General features: G+C 44.3%; 1 pseudogene; it reads right to left on the bottom strand.

Annotated features, from left to right (window-relative positions):
- Positions 1-6,198: 6,198 nt before the first annotated feature.
- LOC116329615 lies at positions 6,199-12,174 on the bottom strand (annotated as a pseudogene).
- Between the last annotated feature and the right edge of the window lie 648 nt (positions 12,175-12,822).

The following is a 12,822-nucleotide window of genomic DNA, read 5'->3' on the forward strand; positions in this document are numbered from 1 at the left end:
GTAGGTCTGATTATTGCATAGTGCCTGTTCAACATCTAGCCAGGGCTCATCTAAGAAGGTATGTTTTAACCATCCTGAGATGAACTGAAGCCTGTTGGCTAAGAAGTATTGTTGAAAATTAGGTAGATCTAGTCCTCCTTTATCCTTGGTTCTTTGTAGTGTTTTTAAGCTGATACGCGGGGGTTTATCTTTCCAAAGGAATTTAGAAATATACGAATCCAGAGATCTGAACCAATCTTGTGATGGTTTGTTCGGGATCATTGAAAATAAATAATTTATTTTTGGCAAGATCATCATTTTTATAGTGGCGACCCTTCCCATGAGTGATATGGGTAGAGATTTCCATCTAGTCAGATCACCTTCTACTTTCTTTAGAAGTGGGATGTGGTTTGATTTAGTTAAGTCTGAAAGCTTAGGAGAGACATTAATACCTAAATATTTAATATTTCCAGATTGTAGTGGGGCAGAAGAAGAATTATGGAAGGAGCAGTTAATTGGAAGAACTGTAGATTTTGACCAGTTAATTGAATAATCTGAAACTCTTGAAAACCAGTTTATAAATGTAATTACCTCAGAAAGGTTGGTTTGTGAGTTTGGGAGAAAAAGCAACACATCATCTGCATAGAGACTGATTTTATGCTCTACGTTCTTACATTTTATGCCCTTAATTGTTGTAGCCTGTCTAAATGCTGCTGCTAGTGGTTCGATAAAAATTGCAAACAGTGAAGGGGAGAGTGGGCATCCCTGCCTGGTGCCCCTCAGGAGACAGAAGCTGGAGGATGTCTGGTCATTTGTTCTGACACAAGCTGTTGGGGAATTATATAATATTCTTAGCCAGTTTATGAAAGAGTTTCCAAAACCAAATTTGCGTAAAGTTGCAAATAAAAATTTCGAGTTAACTATGTCAAACGCTTTTTCTGCATCTAGAGATAATATTGTGGTTTCAATGTTTTTGCTGCATGAGTAGTCCATCAAATTAAGTAATCTACGTGTGTTTGTTGATGAGTGCCTACCTTTTATGAAACCTGTTTGGTCAGGATGAATTAAAAGGGGGGTTATCTTCTCTTATCTTTTTGAGAGAGCTTTGCAGATTATTTTGAGGTCTACATTTATAAGGGATATTGGACGATAGTTTGAGGGAAACAAAGGGTCTTTGCCTGGTTTTAGCAGGAGACTAATGTTGGCAGAATTCATATGTGGTGGTAGTCTGCCATTTTCCTTAATTTCCTGCAACATTCTGTGGAATACTGATGCCAAAATTGTCCAGAATTCTTTGTAGAATTCTGCAGGATAGCCGTCAGGACCTGGAGCCTTATTATTGGACATACTTCTCAGGGCTTCCTGGAGTTCACCTGGTGTCAGTGGCGAATCCAGTGCCATTGCTTGACTGTCTAGTAATTTTGAGTTACGTTGTCAAGAAACTGATCAATTTCATTTTTAGACAGGTTAATTTGTCGTGAATATAAAGTTTCATAGAAATCCCTAAAAATGTTGTTTATTCTTTCAGGGTCATATATTGTGTTCCCAGATGAATTTTTAACAGCACATATAGTTGTTTTTTCTTTATTTATTTTTAACTGGTTTGCTAGAAATTGACCAGATTTGTTACTGTGTTCAAAATTCTGCAAGCGAAGTCTTTGTACTAGGAATTGTGTTTTTTTAATTAATAATTTCATTTAATTCTAGTTTTGTTTTGCGTATTTTGTTCATTATTTCTTGATCTTGGTCAGATGCGTAGGCTTCTTCTAAGGATTTGATGTTTTTTTTCTAGTTCCTGAATATTTTTGTTTTCTTCTTTCTTTTTATGTGATGAGAAAGAAATTATTTTACCTCTCATCACAGCTTTCCCTGCTTCCCATAGAATAGATGCTGATGTTGCGGGAGTGTCATTATAGTCTAAATATGAAGTCCACTCTTTTTAAAAATATTTAATAAAGTCTTCATCTTTGAGCAGCGATGTATTGAATCTCCAGTTTTTACTTGCTGTAGCTTTCTTCTTATGTATTAGTGTTAAAGATACAGGAGCATGATCGCTGACAGCTATAGGGTGAATCTCAGTGTCTGAAATGTCCCTCAGCAATGAGCTGCTGACTAGGAAATAATCCAGACGAGAGTAGGAGTGATGAACATGTGAGAAGAAAGAATATTTCTTACTGTTGGGGTGAAGGGAGCGCCATGCATCGCAAAGGCCATAGTCACTCATATACTGTTTGATTATATTTGTGGACTGCCAATTACGCTGAGTTCCTGCTGTATTGAGCCTATCCATTTCTTCATTCAGTCCCAGGTTGAGGTCGCCCCCAAGAATAAGTGTGCAATCTAGGTGTTCAGAGAGTGCACTAAAAAATCCGTGGAAGAATGAGGGTTCATCGACATTTGGACCATATATACTTACAATACATAGCTTTTTGTTAAGTATTGATAATTTAATAATTAGGAATCTGCCCTCTGGATCTATAACTGTATCGAGTACTGTAAAATTAACATTTTTTTGGATTAAAATTGCTACTCCCCTTTGTCTAGAATTATAACAGGCTGCGAACACATTAGGAAACTCAGGTGTTTTAAGTTCGTTTAAACCTGTGACAGGCCAGTGAGTCTCTTGTAATAAAACGTCTGCCTGTAGTTTTTTAAGCTGGTTAAATATCTTTAACCTCTTTCCTCTGGTGCCAGCTCCATTTACATTCCATGTGACAAACCTTAGTGTGCCCATAATTGTGTGTGTATGGCTAATGATGTACGCTGGGTGTTTCATTTAGACGGGTGAAGAGAATGGGGAAACATCACTTGTTTGTAAATAGAAAGAGAAGAAAAAAATGTGTGGTGAGAGGAACCATAAGTCTCACTATGTGTGTGTATATGAACTAATATGAGCAAGCGTGGTTTGCGTGTGTGTCCTATAAGTCTGTGTACGCTGTGAGGCTGATGTAAATGTGCTGCCGTTGAGCGCATGTGTTTGCGTGATCGTGGTGTGTGAATATGCAGATATAGAGGGTGTTGCTTGTAGGTGAGTGGGGAAGTAGGTGATCACCGCAGTGAAAGAAAAGAGAAAGAAAGTACGGTGGCCCTGAGAGGCCAAACGGACTGCAACTTCAGAAAACACCTGCACAAAGAAAAACGCTGCAAAAAGAAAAATGCTGCAAAAGCACACAAAACACAACGGAAATAGGAAAAAACACAATGGAAATGTTTCTGGGGAGACAATAACCCGACGGACCAGTTGCACGAACCAAAACATGCTAACAAGTGCACTGGGACTGGGAGACACTTCAAAGAAGTGGAGGAGAGGTAAATGTGTTGTAATAATATGATTCTAATAATACTACAGATATCTGGAATATACATACATGTTTTGGTTCGTGCAACTGGTCCGTCGGGTTATTGTCTCCCCAGAAACATTTCCATTGTGTTTTTTCCTATTTCCGTTGTGTTTTGTGTGCTTTTGCAGCGTTTTTCTTTTTGCAGCGTTTTGCAGGTGTTTTCTGTTTGCAGCGTTTTTCTTTTTGCAGGTGTTTTCTTTTTGCAGCGTTTTTCTTTTGCAGCGTTTTTCTGTTTGCAGCGTTTTTCTTTTTGCAGGTGTTTTCTTTTTGCAGCATTTTTCTTTTGCAGCGTTTTTCTTTTTGCAGGTGTTTTCTGAAGTTGCAGTCCGTTTGGCCTCTCAGGGCCACCGTAAGAAAGAAACCACGAGAACGGTGAGCAAAAACAAAAAAAAAAAAGAAAAAGAAAAAAACGGAAACATTCCAATTAAAGCAATGATGGAGGGTGACGGTGTTATCTGCTATGACGTCATACTGATATTGCTAGGTTAAACACATGTTAAAGGAGAGAGTGTGAGTGGATAAGAAAAGAGTATAGCGGGTTCTTATCTGGAGTGCAGTCAATATAACCACGGAGTGATGCCGGGGTCGCTGTACAGTTGTCCGTCCACGTAGAGCCAGTCCACGGCGATGACAGCGCGGGAGCCTCTCTGGATGAAACTACGTCGAACTGGGAACAGGACCTTGCGTCGTTCCAGGATCTCTTTGGGGAACTGGTCGTTCACGCTGAAGTCCGTTTCTTTCAGCTCCCTGCAGCGACTCTTCACCTGTTCCTTCTGTTTGAATTGGTCGAATTTGGCCACAGTTGGACGTGGTCTCCCGGTCGGTGACCTCACGGCCCCCAGAGGATGCACTCTTTCGAAGGCGATGTTCTTCACGGTGTCCTCCGGCAGCTTCAGGTGGGTTTTAATGAAGCTTTTCACCGTTGCTTCCGCGTCCTCTCCGGCAGATTCTGGAATACCAGAAAACACAAGGTTATCTCGAATGCTACGGGCTTGCAGATCAATAACGGTCTCTTATATTTTTTTATTTTCTGTGTTTAGCTGGGTCACATTATCGGTGAGAGATTTGACCGACTCCCGTAGTGTGGCATTTTCAGCGGCAAGCGTTTCCACCTGCTGCTGGCTGAACTCCAAGGATTTAAATTCCCGGTGTATAATCTCCACCAGGGACAGCCTCGCATCGAAACTGGACAATCACTTGTCGATTGACACCAGGATGTCTGCAATGTCTTTGCCGGCAAGCGATGTTGTGCCGGGGGAGTCTGCCGGGCGACATCTTTTCGATGAAGGCGTCTCAATTTTTGCCGGGGAAGATGCACTCTGGGCCTTCTTCATTACTAGATCTTGGAAGCACCGGTCGATGTAATCTTGGAGAGCGTCCAAACTCTACCCGTTGTCCTCCAGGATGTTAGAGATGATAAGACAGATGTTGTTAGTTATATGACAATTGATTGGTATATTTGGTATACTTGAAGCTTAAAGAAACTTTGTTAAATTCTACGCTACCATTCGCTTTTTTTCCCGCCAAATCTCCGGCGTCTGAGGTCACCTACAACATGGGTCGCTTACCTTTTCCCGTCACTTCCGTCACTTACCTCTCTCCTCCGTCACTTACCTCTCTCTTTTTCATTTTCTGATATTGTTACGGCCGGGATGGCCGGTGTGTTTTAGGAGTGGATCCAAAAGCAGGAAACACAAGGGACTGAACTGAAGTTAAACAAAAAGTGAGCCTTTTATTCTGGCTGTTAGAAAAATATAGAAACAAAATGGCAATGGTCAAAACTAAATTATAACCTAAAATGGGAATGCTAAAGCTAGACATGGAAAACTCTACAGAAAAACAGAACATCAAATATAGAACATCAAACATAGACCGTAGAACACAGAATGTAAAACATAAAACGTAGAACATGAAACATAAGACATAGAACACAGAATTTAGAATGTAGAACATCAAACAAAGCGTAAGACATAAAACTTAGAACATAGAACAACAGACATAAAACATAGAACATAAAACATAGAACATAAAGAGATGACCTCACAATGAACAGAGGGAGGCCGAGGATGTTGTAAAGACTCACCTTTCAGCACACTCACTTCACCTGATGCACCTTGTTTCTTTTCCTCAACTTTGATTCTTCTCCTTTCCTTTTAACGGCGGTTGGCAACCAACTTAAAGGAGCATTACCGCCTCCTACTGTTCCGGAGTATGGGGCAGACAGTGAGCTTACAATCTATATCATAAAAAACAAACAAACAAACAAACAAAAAAATCACAAAACAACAAAACAAAACCCTACACTCTTCATAAACCCCCATATCCTTCAGAAACCCCACCAATTCCCTTATCTGTGCCCTACTACCCTCCAACACACTCTTCAGAGTAAACTCCCTAACTCCCAGCTTCTTCATTCTATCCTGCAGAACCTTCCTCTCCACATCATACCCCTTGCACTGCAATAGTACATGCTCTACCGTCGCCTCCTCCTCCTGGCACACTCCACAGAATCCCGTCTCATGTTCTCCTACCATCTGTAGTGTTTTATGTAATGTACAATGTCCCAGTCGAAGCCTGGTAATGACCACTTCTTCTCTCCTATTACCCCTATGCACCCTAAGCCCTGTCACCTCCTTCTTATGATACAATTGCCTGCCCTTACTCCCAGAATCCCACTGCTTCTGCCACTCCTTAACAACCTGCCTCCAAACAATACCTTTTGATTCAGATTTGCTGCTCAATCCTATTTTTATTCAGTTGATGATACACCCTCTGGTGCCCCTGGACCACATCATCAGTGATGTAACCTGGGGTCATTGGGGGTTTCGGGTCTTTCAACAATCAGACCCCCTCTCCCAGGCGACCCAGCCAGGGTTGATCAAGCCCCAGCTTGTGTCCAGGTAGCGCTACCCTACCTACATGCCATTCCTCTCCTCTTTTGTTCCACAGCCACCTCGACGCCGCTTCTGCTGCGTTGTGGCAAACTTGATGGCTCTTCGCTGGTTAGCCCCTACGATGCCTAGCATTTTGTATGCCCTGCAAAGGGATTGACCCGTGAATCCTCGACAACCCACTTCGATGGGTTGGCATCTTGCCCGCCAGCCGTTACTCCGGCACTCCTCCACTAACTCGGAATACTTTGCTCTCTTCCTCTCATGGGCTTCCTCCATACGGTCTTCCCAAGGCACAGTAAGCTCTAGAAGGATTACCTGCTTGGAGGCAACTGAAGTAACAACGATGTCTGGCCTCAGAGTTGTCTTTGTCACGGCTAGCGAAGCAGACTCAGGCGCAGACCACAAGTTCCTTCAAACAAAAGTGAATTTAGTTACAGTGTCCTCCACAGTGAAATATATATACACAACGGTGTCTGGGGAAAAGGGGCCGGGGTTCCAGGGACCGGGAGTGAAAGGGGCAGGAGTCCAGGGAGGGGAGATTTCCACACAGCTCTCGCAAACACAAACAGCTCCTCTTCTTTCCACTACCACACTTGCTCACATTCAGTCACAGTGCACAGGGAACGGGTCCGGGGGGAATCTATACACAGACAGAGAAACAGTTAGTCTCCAGGTTCAGGTGTACTCACGAACAAAACTTTGCAGATTGCAGGACGACTGACACTGATGGCTCAACGATCCAGCGACGAGTAGAGCAGGTCCGCCATTTTAAGTAGGACTCTAATTCTTGTAATCAGCGGCAGGTGTGCTGATCATCCCCAGGTGCGTGGGCCAGGGGCGGGAGCCCATACTGAGCTCCGCCCCGGCAGGAGAAAGAGAGAGTGGGAGAGAACGAGAGAGAAAGAGAGAGCAGAGGCGAGAGAGGAGAATAAACAAAACAAAACATAGCGCCTGACTGATGTCAGCTGGCGAGGTGCGGAGACCATGACAGTCTTGGCTACTGCTTCGGGGAACTTTAACTGCTTTGCCAGGTCAACTCCCAGCTCCCAATCGTGCGCCGTTGCCAACAGGCCAGGCGAGGTGTTTCAGAATGGTACTGCTAGCTTCTCCCCGGCTTTTATAAATGTTACCTTGTTCTTAACTGGGCAGGTGCTCTTATTATGACTGATCCCGCTGCAGATTGAATCCGCTACGGCCTTCAGGACTTGGTCGTGTCGCCATCGATATCGCCCTTGGGCCAGGGCTTTTGGGGAGCAACTTAAAATGTGCTCCAGGGTTCCTCTCTTCTTCCCTGGTGTCTCCACCTTCCCCCAAGTGAAGAGATTTGATGGACTTGGTAGCACATCATATACTGCCCGAATCAGGAATTTTATCCGCTGGGGTTCTGCTTTCCACAGCTCATTCCGTGTGACCTTACGCTCTACAGCTTGCTCCCATCTTCTCCAAGCCCCCCGCTGCCTCAATCGCACGATTTGGCTGGTTTGCTTCTCCTCGACTCCTGCTCGCACCTCCTCAAGGATCAGCGACTGCTTCTCTTTCCCCTGTGCCTTGTTGTAGTTCGGTGTTCTACTGCTATCCAAGCCCGCTCTTCCCTGAGCCACTGTACCCACTATCAGCCTTTGCTGCAGCCTTGATACTGCAATGTCTACAGCCTCAGCAGCCCTCCACTTCCGCCCGGTCCTAACCTCTATTCCAGCCAGGGCAACCCGGGGGTCACTGGACTCCCGATATTGGAGCAGCTCCCTGGACCGGCTCGCCATGAACTCCTCGCTTAAGCTGCTAAAGGGGAGCTTCAGCTTGTTGTTATGACCATACAGAGCGATGCTACTCAGGCTTCGTGGCAGTCCCAACCACCTGCGCAGAAACCTGCTGATCCTCATCTCGAATCCTTCCACTGTTGAGATGGGAACTTCATAGGCTAAGAGGGGCCACAAAATCCGGGGCAGAATTCCATGCTGATAAATCCAGGCTTTAAACTTGCCAGGAAGGCCAGATTTATCCACTGATGAGAGCCAGGTCTCCAGGTCTTCGTTGGTCGCTTGTATGGAGGCTGCATCTTTCAGGCTGCGGTTAAATACCTTACCTAGGCTCTTCACGGGCGCCTCAGTAAGTGATGGTATCTTGATGGTGCCTAGTGAAAACAAATATTTCTCAGTGACCTTTCCTTTCTTCAGGAAAGCGACCTCGACTTGGTAGGCTTGAACCTCATGCGTGCCCAAGAAATCATCTCATCAAGACCCTTCAGTATCCACCTGCACCCTGGAACAGATGTAGTTGTCACCGTCAGGTCGTCCATGAAAGCTCTGATGGGTGGCTGTCTGACTCCAGACTTGGTGAGTGGCCCTCTACACTGGACTTCTGCAGATTTGACCAACATGTTCATAGCAAGAGCAAAAAGGATAGGCGAGATCGTGCATCCAGTGATGATCCCCTTCTCAAGCTTCTACCAGTAGGCGGTTGTTGTTCCAGAAGAGACTCTCAGGTGGAAGTCAGCGTAGTTATCCAGGATAAGATTCTTGAACTTTTCTGGGATGTAATACCGGTTCAATGCCTGTTCTACCAGCTTGTGGGGTATAGATCCGTAGGCATTTGCAAGATCAAGCCATAGTACTGCCAGGTCCCCTCTATTCTCCCTGGCTTCCCTAATGAGCTGTGTGACCACGCCCGTGTGCTCCAGGCACCCTGGAACTTTCGGGATCCCTCCTTTCTGGACTGAGTTATCGATGTAAGAGTTTTTCAGAAGATACTCTGTCAGTCGCTTAGCAATGATGCTAAAGAAAATCTTCCCTTTAACACTCAGCAAAGAGATTTTTTGGAACTGCTCGATGTTCTTGGACTTCTCCTCCTTTGGAATCCACACCCCCTCTGCTCGTCTCCACTGGTTTGCTACCTTACCCCTCCTCCAAATCACCCTCATGATTCTCCAGAGTCTAGTGCGTAGCCTCGGGCAGTTCTTATAAACTTTGTAAGGTACTCCACTGGGCCCCGGAGCGGAGCTTGCTCTTGCTCTCTTTACCGCCTCCTGGATCTCCTTCCAGCTGGGCTCCTTACCATCGAATTCCTGCTCTGGTGCAGATGGTTTGATCAGGGCTTGACAGGGACCAAGATCTTGCTCTCTACTTTCGTCGCTGTAGGTCTCCTTGAGGTAGTGGTCGACCTCTGCTTTGGAGCAGACAAGATGCCCACTGCGCTTCTCTCCTAGCAGCTGTTTTGTAAACCCAAAAGGATTCGCTAAGAAGGCGGCTCGCCTCCTGGTCCTCTCCTTCCTTCTCCTCCTGTGCCACTCTGCTCTCCTTAAGGTACCTCTTGCGGATTATGCTACGTAATTCTGCAAGGGGTCCCCTCTCCTTCTCACTTGCCGCCTTGAATTGCTGCCTTAAGCTCTTCAGTTCCTGCCTTAGCTGATGTATCTTGTTGGCTCTGTTGTTCATGGTGTAGAGAGGCTTCGCTGCCCTCTTCTCCTCTTGTCCAAACCTCTCTACAGCTAGGCTGACTATCATTGTGGTCATTGTCTTTAGGCGTTGTTCATCTTGTCCCTTGGCAGGGGCGGATCTAGAAGGGTGGCATGGGGTGGCAAGTGCCACCCTAAAATGATCCCTTGCCACCCCAAGTGCCACCCCAGTTTTGCATATGACAGTGTTGTTTATTAAAATAAGATAGCATTAACAGTTTGAGCGTAGTTACAGTCAACAGTGAATATAAATGCTAAAACTGAATATATTGCATAGTGTTCCCCCCCTCCACCATTAACAAATGGTTCAGCCCATAGCAGGACCGGCTTTTTTCTTGTTTTCAGTAGCAAGCGATGTTTATGATTGTGCCAGAGCACATTTTGAACAACACCATGGGAATTTCGGATTTTACACAGGTGGTTGGATGTTACACTCTGGAAATGGAAGGAAGGTGAGTGTTATTAACCCTCTGTGGTCCACGGACACGCTGCACCTCCAAATCACATGACTATTTTAAGCTGACATAGCAACAAGCTGCAGCCACGCTGAGTCTCTATTTCAGCCCACATTGAAAGTTCAGACTTCAAAGTTTTTAAATTTTAATTAAAGGCCAGTAAATCCAGAGTTATGATAATATATATAAGCCATGCTTTTTTTCTAAATACTGTCGTCACGTTTTTGCGTGTGTGTGTTTTAAGCGTTTTCTAAGGACAGCGCGAAAACAGTAAAGAAAGGAAAAAAAGCCACCACTCTCCTATCGGTGGAAAAATGCACCATGTCAACCAATTTAAAAAAACAGTCAACACGTGGGATTTGGTTATTTGGTTGTTTAGGAAGAGGGGAGAGTTTTGGCAGTGACGGTAATGCCAGCGAGACAGAGCGAGCGAGTGAGAGGGAGAGAGAGAGAGAGAGAGAGAGAGAGAGTTTTTAGATGTGGGAGATTTGTGACGTTTAGTGTGGAGTGTATACTTAGTGTGTTGTTTTGTCTTGTGTAGTTATTCTGTTGTGTAGTCGTTTTGTTTTGTGTGTCAGTGAGGGCACTAATGAATGTCACAAAGGCACATTTGCAACATAAACACTGTCACTAAGTAGAAAACCAGCGGAGTGATACACCTGCTGTTGTCAGGCCTGCAGGTTTATCCCTGTGCTGTTCTCCTCTGTCTTTTGGTGGAAAACCTTTTTTTTTACTGGCACACATCATTTGTGGGGCATCTTATTGCAACACCTGATTGTTCTCTCATTTTAGTTTTAGTAATATTTTTAAATGGTTGTACAAAATGAAAAAACGGCAGGTGTATTGGCTGCATTTTTAGATAAATAGTTGTATATGTTTACAAAATGTACAATTTATATTTGCATTTCCATCCATCCATCCATTCGCTTCCGCTTATCCTTTTCAGGGTCGCGGGGGGCGCTGGAGCCTATCCCAGCTGTCATAGGGCGAGAGGCGGGGTACACCCTGGACAGGTCGCCAGTCTGTTTGCATTTCAAGTTATAAAAATTTACTCAACATGTCTGTGGTTTTTTTTACAGTAAAAAAATACTACTATGATTTTAAGTTCTTTGTGTGATTTCAGATCAGTAATACTAATGCAGTATGTCAGTGAAAAAAACAACTAAATTCAGTTGAGCTGAAAAGAATGATACCAAATAAGGAAAGGAGGAAAAAATTTGAGGGTGAAATACAAATGTAAACTCAAAAGGAGTCAAAAATGGCCGGTTGTATTTCAGACCTCAGTGGGTTAGTCCAACAAATCATGAAAAATTAGGTTTAAATTTTTGTTCATGACAGTGCAGATTTCTGACATTTTGTGTAATTTAAGCTGTAACAATTTGATTATTTTCTAACAAAAAACAGTGAAACTTAAGTTAGACTTGTGTTTGTAAATGAACCGCCCCATGTTGTGTAGCTTTCTGGATTTTATACTTATTGGGCTACATATTTATTTATTATACAGGCTGTACAGTACATAAAATCAAAACTCACATGTTTTATGTAACTAAGGTGTGTAATTATGTGGGCTACAGACAATAATTAAGTTAGAGACTATATTTATATGAAAAACATGTATACTTACTGCATTTGAATCATTTTAACCATATGTAACCACCTGCATATATAAATGCCACCCCATTTGATTTCTTTGCCACCCTCATGCCACCCAAAGAAAATTTCTCTAGATCCGCCCCTGTCCCTTGGCAGTTGCTTGCAGGATGGTATCAACATCTTCGTCGAACTGGAGCCACTTCTTCTCCTTGCTAGCTTGAGGCCATTTCACCCGACGATGTTCTGATGACTTGTGAGCTTCGGGGGCCTGCATCACCTGGAGGCTCCGGGCACTGTGGGGTGACTCCGGGCCTGGTTCCTCCTTCGTCTCACCAGGTGTGCTTCCTGCGCGCTGTGATGCCAACACCTTCTGCTCACACTTCATTTTGGCCTGGTGGATCCGCAGGCCATGTCGGTTCTTGCATATCTGGCCGCATATGCATTCTGCCATCGTTGTCATATTGCCATTGCCAAGAGTCGTATTTCTTTGATCCATCCGGTGGGATTCTCTTCCACCCCCCTCTCCGTGGAATCCCTGGGGGTATATTTCCGGTAGGTTGACTTGTAGCTTTAGTGGGATCTTCCTCTCAGAAGCTGCAACTCGGGATGCCACCCCTCGCTGCCCCTATGCCGTCTGGCCTCAGAGTTGTCTTGGCTACCGCTTCGGGGAACTTTAACTGCTTTGCCAAGTCAACTCCCAGCTCCCAATCATGTCATATGCCTTTTCTATGTCAAAAAACACTGCTAAAATAGACTCTTTGTTGGCCTGCGCTTTTTCTAATGACATTTTCTAGTTTAATAATAGCATCAGTTGTGTTTCGAGCTGTCCTGAAACCACTTTGATAATTGGCCAAAGCACCTTGTCTCTCCAGTTCAAAGGCACATTCTGTCTTTTCCCAACACTGATATTGTCACGGGTGATGGGAAAATACGGACTCAGTCGCGGAGCTCTGGATGCAAAGCAAACAGTGCGTTTATTTACAGTGCTCAAAAACAGTCTCCAAACACAAAGCAAAGTGCAAAAATCCAACGGTGATCTTCTCCAAACTCCCAGTGGTGCGCAAGTGAGTTTCCAAAGTGATTATCCGAGTGTGTTTTCTCCTCCCAGA

The sequence above is a fragment of the Oreochromis aureus genome, linkage group 1, assembly GCF_013358895.1.
Source record: "Oreochromis aureus strain Israel breed Guangdong linkage group 1, ZZ_aureus, whole genome shotgun sequence".
Lineage (NCBI taxonomy): Eukaryota > Metazoa > Chordata > Actinopteri > Cichliformes > Cichlidae > Oreochromis > Oreochromis aureus.